Source organism: Scyliorhinus canicula, chromosome 2, assembly GCF_902713615.1.
Source record: "Scyliorhinus canicula chromosome 2, sScyCan1.1, whole genome shotgun sequence".
NCBI lineage: Eukaryota > Metazoa > Chordata > Chondrichthyes > Carcharhiniformes > Scyliorhinidae > Scyliorhinus > Scyliorhinus canicula.
The window spans coordinates 110,636,941-110,651,247 of record NC_052147.1 but is presented as its reverse complement, the minus strand read 5'-3'; positions in this window follow the sequence as shown (position 1 = coordinate 110,651,247).

Genomic DNA, 14,307 nt, shown 5'->3' with positions numbered 1-14,307 from the left:
TCCCCCCATGTTTGGGTGGGTTTCACCCCCACAACCCAAAGATGTACAGGGTAGGTGGATTGGCTATGCTAAATTGCCCCTTAGTTGGACAAAATGAATTGTGAACTCTGAATTTAAAAAGTGTTGTTACCTCACTGGTGGATACATTCTAGATTACTATACCATGTGCTATTAATATCAGCAACCTAAGATATTGTAGCAACGATTTAATGAGAATTTTGCTTTAAAGTGAACATGCGCTTTCCCTTCATCCAAGGTTCTATAGTATTCCTCTGAACAGTGCACTGATAAACAAAAATGCTTTGACATCCCTGCTTTGTGATCCAGTTACTGAAGACTGTTGATGGGGGAGAAGAAATGGAACATATTGGCTACTTTTTAACCCATATGCAAAAGTACAAATATGTGTCTCCGTAACATTGTTTGAAAAATTAATTACTTTTCCAAGTTGCAAACTTTTTCTTGAAAGATACGTTTTGCAAGTTATTTTTTATTTCCCTCTCCCCCACCCCCCGCTCAAGACCACGTAACTTTTCTCATTAGGTGCACAAGGTTTTCAAGTTATTTTCTTAATTTCAGACTTTCGGTGTTTGAACAAAACTTTTATGTTTAATCAAAAATGTCACTTTGTAGTCTGATCCTGGGCCTACTGTACATTGAGATGTGGAACAAATTTGTGCAGGGCTTGTAAAATGTGAGTGGGAACAGACTCTACAAGTAGCCAAAACGAGAGAACGTCAAGTAACACCAGCCGTATTTGCTTATTCTATGCCACACCACACTTGAATATTCCTGTTTATTAAAATGTTAAAACGTGAACAATGGTGATGCTAGGCCACCATTCAAAATAATCCTGGAGAATGGTCCATTTAGCACTAAGCGGGACTGGGCTCTGCTAAAGTTTGTTTAGCAGCTGAAATACATTTGATATCAACAATCAAAATGGCTGCCTCTTTATGACAGAATTCACACACAAGAAGATTCCGTTCAGACCAAACTTTGATCTTTTGATGCCACCTAGACTCCTAGCCACACACAAACGTTTTCTCTGGCATATTCGAAAAGTGACTCAAATCTTTGAACTAAATGACTTTTATCTTTGGAGGGTCAGCAAAGCAGAAATCATTGTCCAATTGCATCTATGCTTTTCATTGAGAAATTAAGTAAAGAAGAATTTTGACTGCGGCATATTTATACTTAAAACAATTATTTGTATTGGTCACTCATCCTTTAAACTTACAAATAAAGATAATGTATTTGCAAATCAATTATATATTAGTATGTTAAGTAGTGAGTTAATTCAAAAGTTGGGTTTGCTGTACCTCTGGATATTGTGAGAAGTCTTACAACACCAGGTTATAGTCCAACAGGTTTATTTGGAATCACGAGCTTTTGGAGCGTAGCTCCTTCTTCAGGTCAGTGAAGAGGTAGGTTACACAAACACGGCCTATATAGACAAAACCAATGATGCATGATGATACTTTGAATGCGAGTCTTTGCAAGTAATTAAGTCTTTAATTAACCGTCTCCCTAGAGAGATGTAGGCTGAGGGGCGACCTGATAGAAGTTATAAAATTATTAGGGATATAGATAGTGTGAACAGTTGGAGGCTTTTTCGCAGGGCGGAAATGACAATTACAAGGGGCACAAGTTCAAGGTGAGGGGGGAAAGGTTCAGTGGAGATGTGCAGGGAAAGGTTTTTACATAGAGGGTGGTGGTGGCCTGGATTGCACTGCCAAGTGATGTGGTTGAGGCAGATACGTTAGGATAAGACCTATCTGGATAGGCACATGAACAGATGGGATATAGGAGGATACAGGCGATTGGTCAAGATAGGACACGTGATCGGCGCAGCCTTGGGGGGCTGAAGGGCCTGTTCTTGTGCTATATTGTTCTTTGTTCTTTACAGGTCCAGATGGTACGACTGGAGAGAGGGATAATCACAGGTTAAAGAGGTGTGAATTGTCTCAACCAGGACAGTGGTAGGATTTTGCAAGCCCAGGCCAGATGGTGGGGGGTTAAATGTAGTGAGACATGAATCCAAAATCCCAGTTGAGGCCGTACTCATGTGTGCGGAACTTGGCTATCAGTTTCTGCTCGTGCAACTTGGCCAACGCTGTCTACTCGTATGCTGCAGGAAAGGATGGCCCGAGTCATGGTACATTGGCGAGACCATGCAGACGCTGCGACAACGGATGAACGGACATTGCGCGACAACCACCAGGCAGGAATGTTCTCTTCCAGTCGGGGAACACTTCAGCAGTCAAGGGCATTCAGCCTCTGATCTTCGGGTAAGCGTTCTCCAAGGCAGCCTTCAGGACACACGACAACGCAGAATTACCAGTGTCGCTGGCAAGCCCAGCATTTGTTGCCCATCCATAATTGCCCTTCAACTGAGTACCTTGCTAGGCTTTTAGAGGACAGTTAAGAGTCTGCCATATTGTTATGGGTCTGGAGTCTCCCATAATAAATTAATTTTTATTGTCATGAGTATGCTTATATTGATTTGAAATTCACCCTGTTTCATTTTCTGTTTTTCCTCTGTTTCTTTCTCAATCCTTAAATCCCTTTGGTTATGGGGATAGACTGTCAGTCGCAAACTCCCTCTTGCCTTTAATGTGCTGTTAATCAGTTCTCCCTTCCTGTTAGCAATAGCACAAAACGCATTCAAGCTGAAGAATGCATGAAAATGTCAAACTCGAGGTGTACACCATGAGGTGCCGTGCTCCAGCAAGATCTTGTCCACTGTTTTAAGTTCATTAACATATAATTCTGTCCATAATTTTCAAATTTATATCTCCAACACTTTATTGGCCTGGAATTTACTCCAATGAATGGCATAAACTTGGATGCATGCCACAATTTGCTGCAAAATAAATGAGATGCTCCGCAACTTGCATAGCGATGAATTGGGAGTGCCATTGCCAATGGCATGTTATCGGATCTAGAAGTGTTTTTCCAGAATTTTCTGTTTTTATTTCAGATTTCCAGCATCCGGGGCATTTTGCTTTTGTTGTTATGGCTAGATTTGTATTTGAAATTTAGAGTACCCAATTCATGTTTTCCAAATTAGAGACAATTTAGCATGGCCAATCCACCTAGCCTGCATGTCTTTTGGGTTGTGGCGGTGAAACCCACGCAAACACGGGCAGAATGTGCAAACTCTACACGGACAGTGACCCAGAGCTGGGATCGAACCTGGGACCTCAGCACTGTGAGGCAGCAGTGCTACCCACTGTGCCACTGTGCTGCCCTTATTATGGATAGAGTTTTGAGAGGCAATGGTATTGAGGGACATGGAAGTATCCCTAGAGAACCAAGGCAGAGCTAAGACATATTAATTATAATCTAACTGGCTCAACAGGTTCAAGAGTCTGAATGACCTGTTCCTATAGCACACTAACCCTATTAATCGCCCACAATGGGTGCCTTTCATAAGTGATCATAAAAGCTCATGGATTCATTTTCCTCGTCTCTACTTAAGCACTGTCTCCTGAACTCACAAAGAAATGTGTTGTTACTTTGTTGCTGCTTTGCCATACTATTTGAATACCCCAAGTTCCAACTGAGGAAGGGGAGCTCAGAGACTCCCATGTTAAATGTTTGTTGAATTGCACTGCAATGTGTGTATCAGGTGCCCTCGTACCTTTATGGGATCTAACACATCCACCCTCGTGAGTAGTAAATTTGTACCATATATCAAACAACAATAAGGAGGAAGCGGATGTGGTTGGGTTGAGAATTAAGAAAGGATATATCAAAGGAAGTAGCGCTATGAGATTCCCAATATGACTGGAGGGGCTGGTTTAGCACACTGGGCTAAATCGCTGGCTTTTAAAGCAGACCAAGGCAGGCCAGCAGCACAGTTCAATTTCCATACGAGCTTCCCCGAACAGGCGCCGGAATGTGGCGACTAGGAGCTTTTCACAGTAACTTCATTGAAGCCTACTCGTGACAATAAGTGATTTTCATTTCATTGCATTTCATGTAAAATTCCAGTCATTAAGTTAAAAGTTACGGATCAGCCATGATCTCCATGAATGGCAGAAAGGGCTATATTGCCTCCTCCTGTTCCTATGGGAGCTCAATCTTCAACGTGGGAGTGGTACACGAAATGAGGAAAAGTTCCTTACAGACTAAGAAAACGAACAAAACGTTAACAGCCAATTTGCACCACATCAATCTTTTGTAAACTGAAAAAAACCTTTAGTATATGGTCTGGCACATTTAGGGTTAATGTGGGATTGAGTGCAGCACCGCTCACATGTAAGAAGGCACATGACCCAGACCCAGGGTCGGTGTGGGGTTAAACAGAGACATGAATTAATCTTGGCTTGTCGCCTTTGTGTGTAAATAGTTCCAGTTGTTGAAAACTTGCGGTTAACCTAGAGGAGATGATGGAGACTTCTTCAAAACATACCATTCTGTAACAAACACTATCCCAACAAAACTCTTGGTGAATCAAGTGAAATTGTTTTAACTTCTCTTTTAATTACTCCGAAGTCTGTATAGCAAATTACCAAGGAATGCTGGAAAGGGGAAGTAAAACTATTATATGTGAAGGTTTTTGTTGTCTATTTCTCTATATTGGATATTTGCATCTAATGACATGTCTAATTCTCGGTGTTTCTCATATTTCAACCATCTACCATGGCTTTTCCCAGCCAACCATAAAGAGACCATCAGGTGAAATCTCTACCATCTTAGATGGTGAACAGAACCGTGAAACTGGCTGATTTGTGTCCCTACCATATCCACTGCTTTCCCCGACAGGAGCTGTTTAGACGGCCAAAATTTAAATGATTCAACATCCAGCACAACTGAGATGAATAAATGGAAGTGAATCCCAGGGTTGAACCTGCGATTTGAGCCATCAGGAGAGCTAATACAGTTCTACGGTGTTGGGCATAATTTGGTAGAGTTTTATTAAGATATTTGTGGTCTTGGGTCATTCAATAGTAAGTATTTATTAACTTTTTTTATAATCTTTATTATTGTCACAAGTAAGCTTACACTAACGCTGCAAAGACGTTACTATGAAAAGCCCCCAGTCACCACATTTTAGCGCCTGTTCGGGTACACTGAGGGAGAATTCTGAATGTCCAAATCACCTAACAGCACATCTTTTTGGATTTTGTGTGATGAAACCGGAGCACCCGGAGGAAGCCCATGCAGACATGGGGGAAACCTGCGGACTTCACACAGACAATGACCCAAGCCAGGAATCGAACCTGGGACCCTGGCGCTGTGAAGCAACAGTGCTAACCACTGTGCTATCGTGCCATCCATGAACCTTAGAAGTTCAATATTTATTTCATTTTTAAGAATAAGTTGCCCAATATCTACACTCGTCGGCCCTCTTGGGGCAACCAACATGCCAGTTCCTACTCGGGCCGACCTTTATGCTTGTTTCTAACAACACCCAGTTTGGTAGACTTCCGGCCCCACAAGCCCCATAATGAGATCGATAATGGGCCTCATGGGAGTTATGACAGGGGGCTTCCCTTCCTGCCATACAGAGAGTCAGAGGGGAACACATCCCTGCCGACCCTGATGCCCCTCAGCAATTACACACTCGAATGAATAGATATTGGCTGAAGGAGGGACGTCCACCCCTCGCTCAGGAAGAAGTCCCACATTAGAGAGCTGCCGGCCAATTTGATTGGTTGGTAGCTCTCTAGTCTGCAGCAACAGCTTCCTGCCCAAAGCCTAAGCCTGCTTGCTTCCTGGCTTCCTCCATGCCCGGAAAATCTCACCAGCCTAAACATTGAGATAGGAAGTGGCCGTTAATTAGCTGCTCGAGGGCCTGATTTGGTCCGGTGGAGGTCTTGCTCATCCCAAAGTTAAATCACTGCAAGGTTGGGGCAGGTGGGAACCCAGCAGGAAGCCCATTTCTTCCATTTCACCCTCATCTCCACCCCCCAGCTTAAAAACACATCGGGAGGGAGCGTGAAATTCAGGCCCATGTACAGAGGTACAGTAAAGATCGAAGCTAGGAGCTGTCTCCGTGCTTGCTTCTACACAAGGCTTTGTCCAACATTACACTGACCTTGGGTGTGGGTTCTATATTGTCTTACATTATCGTATGGGCGGTACTGTACTCAGTCCACCCCCCCGCCCTTCCTGCCAGACCCTTGTACTACAAATACCACCTTCTCGTATTTTAGGGTCTTAAAAAGCAAGCTCTTGGTGACAGGATTTGGTGTAGATTTTAACTTTCAGCATGAGCTATACACTCCTTTTATACCCTGTCAGATTTTCTTTCCAATGAAGTGGAAGGGCAACTCTGGCAGGCTGTAGAAAAATTTCCTTTCAATCAACCTTTCCAGTGGCAATAATTAAAATATACCGCTTGGATCTTTAAGTGGCATCTGCTCAGCTGGGTTCTGAATTCAATCCCAAAACAGATTGAGTCCATAACCTAGGTCAACACTTCCCTGAAGTCCTGAGGGAGAATCACATTATTGGAAAGAAGAACTTACATTTATGTAGCAACTACCATGATAAGTGGCCATCTCAAAGCACCTTACAGCCAGTAAAATATCTCTGCATGTTGTAACGTGGGAGACACAGCAGCCAATTTGCAAACTCCAACAAACAAAAATGTAATAATGACCAGAAAATCTGTTTCACTGATGCTGATTGAGGAATAAACGTTAGCCAGGGCACCATGGGATAACTCCCCTGTTCTTTAACATCTGATCTAGAAGGCAGCAGCCCCAGCAGTGCAGCACTCCCTCAGTACTGCACTGAAGCGTCAGTCTGGATTTTTGTACATAAATCCTGGAGTAGGCCTTGAACCCGCAGCTATCTGAGTCAGTGAATGAGAACATGACCAATGGAGCTACAGCTGACACTTGTCTATTAGATGAGATTGACAAAGCCCTGACAGCACATCTAGCTAGATATAAAAAGTTATTTGGCACCGTTAGATATCATTTGAAGATGAGCAGGTGCTTTGTCATGTCATGAGTCTGCCTAGTGTCAGCATAGACAGTATTCAAAAGGCCTCAATTGATATGCGTCTCTCCCGGTAATGCATTTAGAATGGCAGTTTAGATAATAATCAAGTGTGAATAGTTTATGGAGGAGAAACAGATTATAGGTGATTGGGAAGGTCCATGATGTATACAAATGTTAATGTATAGTCAAGAAAGATGATACAGACAGCCAGCCTAATACACAGCAGGCATGATCAAAGAACAACAAAGGTATAATTGGCCAGTCCCTGAGAAGAAAGGTGGGCAGTTGTAATCCAGCCGTCTCAGAAAGCAGACAGACCAGTTTCCAGCCACCAAGCCTGAAGGCCAAGTATACAGCAGGGAAGCTTCAAAGTCTTAGAGCCAAGGCAGTGCAGAAAACCTTTGTAACAGCAGTTTTTAAATATCTTCACTGGACCAGGAAAAAGACAGTCTCCAGATTTGAGTATCATCCCTGTATTGTGCTGTAAATGCAGCTGATTGTTCAATTTGGATGTTGTTGGAGAACAGGAGGAGTATTAGAGTTTAGGTATCATGGATATATTGTGTAACAACGGGTACATTCTATATAAACTGTGGACGGTTAGTAATTCATAACCTTAATGCGTGAGAGTTTGTGTGTATTTGTCTTTACATAGAACATAGAACGATACAGCGCAGTACAGGCCCTTCGGCCCACGATGTTGCACCGACATGGGAAGTCAAAAACTAAAGGCCATCTAACCTACACTATGCCATTATCATCCATATGCTTATCCAATAAACTTTTAAATGCCCTCAATGTTGGCGAGTTCACTACTGTTGCAGGTAGGGCATTCCACGGCCTCACCACTCTTTGCGTAAAAAACCTACCTCTGACGTCTGTCCTATATCTATTACCCTTCAATTTAAGGCTATGTCCCCTCGTGCTAGCCACCTCCATCCGCGGGAGAAGGCTCTCACTGTCCACCCTATCTAACCCTCTGATCATTTTGTATGCCTCTATTAAGTCACCTCTTAACCTTCTTCTCTCTAACGAAAACAACCTCAAGTCCATCAGCCTTTCCTCATAAGATTTTCCCTCCATACCAGGCAACATCCTGGTAAATCTCCTCTGCACCCGTTCCAAAGCTTCCACGTCCTTCCTATAATGAGGCGACCAGAACTGTACGCAATACTCCAAATGCGGCTGTACCAGAGTTTTGTACAACTGCAACATGACCTCATGGCTCCGGAACTCAATCCCTCTACCAATAAAGGCCAACACACCATAGGCCTTCTTCACAACCCTATCAACCTGGGTGGCAACTTTCAGGGATCTATGTACATGGACACCGAGATCCCTCTTCTCATCCACACTGCTAAGAATTTTACCATTAGCCAAATATTCCGCATTCCTGTTATTCTTTCCAAAGTGAATCACCTCACACTTCTCTACATTAAACTCCATTTGCCACCTCTCAGCCCAGCAGCTTATCTATGTCCCTCTGTAACCTGCAACATCCTTCCACACTGTCTACAACTCCACCGACTTTAGTGTCGTCTGCAAATTTACTCACCCAACCTTCTGTGCCCTCCTCTAGGTCATTTATAAAAATGACAAACAGCAACGGCCCCAGAACAGATCCTTGTGGTACGCCACTTGTAACTGAACTCCATTCTGAACATTTGCCATCAACCACCACCCTCTGTCTTCTTTCAACTAGCCAATTTCTGATCCACATCTCTAAATCACCCTCAATCCCCAGCCTCCATATTTTCTGCAATAGCCGACCGTGGGGAACCTTATCAAACGCTTTACTGAAATCCATATACACCACATCAACTGCTCTACCCTCGTCTACCTGTTCAGTCACCTTCTCAAAGAACTCGATAAGGTTTGTGAGGCATGACCTACCCTTCACAAAACCATGCTGACTATCCCTAATCATATTATTCCTGTCTAGATGATTATAAATCGTATCTCTTATAATCCTCTCCAAGACTTTACCCACAACAGACGTGAGGCTCACCGGCCTATAGTTACCGGGGTTATCTCTACTCCCCTTCTTGAACAAAGGGACCACATTTGCTATCCTCCAGTCCTCTGGCACTATTCCTGTAGCCAATGATGACATAAAAATCAAAGCCAAAGGCTCAGCAATCTCTTCCCTGGCTTCCCAGAGAATCCTAGGATAAATCCCATCAGGCCCCGGGGACTTATGTATTTTCACCTTGTCCAGAATTGCCAACACTTCTTCCCTACGCACCTCAATGCCATCTATTCTAATAGCCTGGGTCTCAGCATTCTCCTCCATAACATTATCTTTTTCCTGAGTGAATACTGACGAAAAGTATTCATTTAGTATCTTGCTTATCTCCTCAGCCTCCACACACAACTTCACACCACTGTCCCTGACTGGCCCTACTCTTACCCTAGTCATTCTTTTATTCCTGACATACCTATGGAAAGCTTTTGGGTTTTCCTTGATCCTACCTGCCAAAGACTTCTCATGTCCCCTCCTTGCTCGTCTTAGCTCTCTCTTTAGATCCTTCCTCGCTTCCTTGTAACTATCAAGCGCCCCAACTGAAACTTCACGCCTCATCTTCACATAGGCCTCCTTCTTCCTCTTAACAAGAGATTCCACTTCTTTGGTAAACCACGGTTCCCTCGCTCGACCCCTTCCTCCCTGCCTGACTGGTATGTACTTATCAAGAACATGCAATAGCTGTTCCTTGAACAAGCTCCACATATCCAGTGTGCCCAAACCCCTTGCAGCCTACTTCTCCAATCTACACATCCTAAGTCATGTCTAATGGCATCATAATTGCCCTTCCCCCAGCTATAACTCTTGCCCTGCGGGGTATACTTATCCCTTTCCATCACTAACGTAAAGTTCACCGGATTGTGGTCACTGTCTCCAAAGTGCTCACCTACCTCCAGATCTAACACCTGGCCTGGTTCATTACCCAAAACCAAATCCAATGTGTCCTCGCCTCTTGTTGGCCTGTCAACATATTGTGTCAGGAAACCCTCCTGCACACATTGTACAAAGAACGACCCATCTAATGTACTCTAACTATATCTTTTCCAGTCAATATTTGGAAAGTTAAAGTCTCCCATAACAACTACCCTGTTACTTTCGCTCTTTTCCAGAATCATCTTCGCCATCCTTTCCTCTACATCCCTAGAACTATTATGTGGCCTATAGAAAACTCCCAACAGGGTGACCTCTCCTTTCCTGTTTCTAACCTCAGCCCATACTACCTCGGAAGAAGAGTCCCCATCTAGCATCCTTTCCGCCACCGTAATACTGTCCTTGACTAGCAGCGCCACACCTCCCCCTCTTTTGCCCCCTTCTCTGAGCTTACTAAAACACCTAAACCCCGGAACCTGCAACAACCATTCCTGTCCCTACCTTATTTCGTATACTCCTGGCATTGAAGTAGACACACTTCAAACCACCTACCTGAACACTGGCACCCTCCTGCGAAGTCAAATCTGTGCTCCTGACCTCTATACTCTCAATCTCCCATACCCCAAAACTACAATCCAGGTTCCCATGCCCCTGCTGAATTAGTTTAAACCCCCCCCCAAAGAGCACTAACAAATCTCCCCCCCAGAATATTGGTGCCCCTCAGGTTCAGATGTAGACCATCCTGTCTATAGAGGTCCCACCTTCCCCAGAAAGAGCCCCAGTTATCCAGAAATCTGAATCTCTCCCACCTGCACCATCCCTGTAGCCATGTGTTTAATTGCTCTCTCTCCCTATTCCTCATCTCACTATCACGTGGCACGGGCAACAACCCAGAGATAACAACTCTGTTTGTTCTCGCTCTGAGCTTCCATCCTAGCTCCCTAAAGGCCTGCCTGACATACTTGTCCCCTTTCCTACCTATGTCGTTAGTGCCAATGTGGACTACGACTTGGGGCTGCTCCCCCTCCCCCTTAAGGACCCGGAAAACATGATCCGAGATATCACGTACCCTTGCACCTGGGAGGCAACATACCAAACGTGAGTCTCTCTCGCCTGTGTGTATACTCTCCTGTGAACTGGTGTTGCAAGTTGGAATGCCCTCGCAGGTAACATCATCATGTTCCGTGACAGTTTGGTGTATTCTTACCAAATTTCCTCACTTAACAACACCACATAAAGAATAATATTGTCTGACTATCCAATTATTGCTAGACATTGTTGAACAAATTGCTTGCGATTGTTACAGACAGGAGGGAAGTTAATTTAAGCACCACTAAATTCTCCGTTCACCATCTGCCGGGCAGCACAGTTGCTTCAGGGTCCCAGGTTCGATTCCCGGCTTGGGTCACTGTCTGTGCGGAGTCTTCACGTTCTCCCCGTGTCTGCATAGGTTTCCTCCGGATTCTCTTGTTTCCTCCCACATTCCAAAGATGTACACGTTAGGCGAATTGGCCGTGCTAAATTGCCCTTCGTGTCTAAAAAGGTTCGGCAAGGTTACTGGGTTACTGGTGTAGGCTTAAGTGGGGTGCTATATCCAAGGGCCGGTGCAGACTCGATGGGCTGAATGGCCCCCTTCTGCACTGTAAATTCTATGATATGATTCTATGATCTGTCTGTAAACAGGAAAGTGATTTGATTTGTTCCCCCTTTATAAGCGGTGGCTTATTTCCCGACCCCTCGTTTTTGATGTGATCCAATTTTCTATTAATAACCTCACAGGAAACACAAGATAGGCTGAATTCAAAGGGTTTATTTGCACAGACTCAAAATGCAATGAAGAGGGTTGCAACGTTACCCTCTCACATTCGTACAGTTAAAAAAGGGATAGAAAGAACAAGGTTTTGTAGTACAAAGACTGCAGGGAAAAATAAATATTGTTTCATGTGGGTTCCAGGATCAAAGTCCAATGAGATTTCTTCACTGAGGTCAATAGACTGAAAACCAATGCTGTATGATTCACTTTCGGAGCGATGCTAACTTCACAAGGCGTGAAAGAAATGCAGAGATAAATCAGTCTTGTGGCCAACAGTATGGAATTTCAGTGGAAGCAGTATAGATGGGGCCCTGTGTTCCACCTGGGTAGAGATCCTGTTCTGTGAGGCTGGTAGTTGAATGGTAAACAGCTGATTGAGTCTTTCAGTTCAGCAAGGCAATAATACTTTTTCCACAAGCCAGAGGCACATGCCACATGACTCCCACCTCTCCATCATCTTTGACAAGGGAGATACACCCATTGCCTGGATTCCAAAGATTAGTGATTTCTCAGCTATTAGGAATTGAAAGGAAGATTGTATGGCCTTTGTCTTATCAGACATTCCATCTCTTTCTGGCCAGCCTGGGCTATCGAAAGCAGATGGCCGTTGTATAGCTCTCTTTGAAGGTGGGCCATACAGTTCACAGCAGGTCATAGAGACCCCTCAGAGATAACGAGGTGTTTGTTTTCATAGAATCATAGAATTTACAGTGCAGAAGGAGGCCATTCAACCCACTAAGTCTTCACAGGCCCTTGGAAAGAGCACCCTACTTAAGCCCATGCCTCCACCCTATCCCTATAACCCCCACCTAACCTTTTGGACACTAAGGGGCAATTTAGTATGGCCTAATCTGCACATCTTTGGACTGCAGAAGGAAACTGGAGCACCTGGAAGAAACCCACGTAGACACGGGGAGAAAGTGCAAACTCCACCAGTCACCTAAAAGTCCCAAATCGCTTCTTTTGTCCTGAGGTCACTGACACAGTTTCAGCAACTTTAAAGGTCCTTGTTCCATTATGAAATTTTTAGAAATAGTAACGAGTAGATCTACGTTCGCACATTTCATCCAACCAGCCTCCGTATGCAAAGCAGAATCCTCCGCCATTTTCGCCAACTCCAGCATGATGCCACCACCAAACACATCTTCCCTTCACTCCCTCGGTCAGCATTCCGCAGAGACCGTTCCCTCCGAGATAATCTAGTCCACTCCTCCACCATATCCAGTACCTCTCCCATCACCCTTGGCACCTTCCCATGCAATCGCAGAAGGTGTAACACCGGCGCTTTACCTCTTCCATGCTTAACATCCCAGGCCCAAAACACTCATTCCAGGTTAAGCAGCGTTTCACTTGCACCTCTTTCAATTTGGTCTACTGCATTCGCTGCTCCCAATGTGGTCTCCTCTATATCGGAGAGACCAAACGCAGACTGGGTGATCGCTTTGCTGAGCACCTTTGGTCTGTGCCATTCAGGACACTGACCTTCCTGTTGCTTGCCATTTTAACACAAGACCCTGCTCCCTTGCCCACATGTCCGTCCTTGGCCTGCTGCAATGTCCCAGTGAAGCTCAACGCAAACTGGAGGAGCAACATCTCATCTTCCGGTTAGGCATGCTACAGCCTTCCGGTCTTGACATCGAATTCAACAACTTCAGATGATCAGCTCTACCCCACCTCAACCCCTTTATTTTCATCCCATTTCATTTTAAATGTCTTTTACCGTTTCTTTCTTTCTTGACTTGCTTACTATATAACCCCCCCCCCCATCTTATCCACCTTTCTTTACCCCTTCTCCCCTTTGCTTCCCCCTTCCCCTTCCCCCATTTTCACATCTACATCTGTCACAGTTTACCCTCTGATGTTAGTGTCTCTGCTGTTTGGCCTTTCACATCTTTTGTCCTCTCTGGGGACTGCCATTGGCACACCTTTCCCTTGGTTTCTTTGGCTATTAGCCGTTTCCCTTGGTTTCTGTGGCTATGACTCATCTTTCATTCTCACTCCACAGTATAAATATTTCCCACTTTCTCTGTCTGTTAGCTTTGACAAAGAGTCATTGGACTTGAAACATTAGCTCTTTTCTCTCCCTACAGATGCTGCCAGACCTGCTGAGATTTTCCAGCATTTTTTCTTTCATTTCAGATTCCAGCATCCGCAGTAATTTGCTTTTAACCAGCATATCTATATATATTTTATAAAAATATACCGCCTTAGTCCCTCATACCATGTTTGCATCATTAGACTAAAATGTGACATCACTGAATCATCACAAGTAAGTAAGTGGTTTTGTCTTTCCCGCTGAATTCCATTGAAAGACATTAGAACAGAAAAACATCAATCAACCTAACCTGTTGCTTTGATAATTGGCTGTTTGCATTTCTGCTGATTCTCATTCTCCTCAGAGGATCAAAGTGTTCCAAACTGGTCATTTTGTGATGTCAGTGATAACTAAACAAAGATACTTTATTCCTCCATTTGCCCACAAAAGTGAATTCATGAGCCTTAACAGTTATTTTGTTTCAGAGGTCCAGGATTCCTCTTCAGACTTGGGAACAGACACAGCAAAGCCGAACGACTATGGTCAATTAGTGAAAACAGAGGGTAGAATATTTTCTGGCATGAATTCGTGAGATGAATGTAG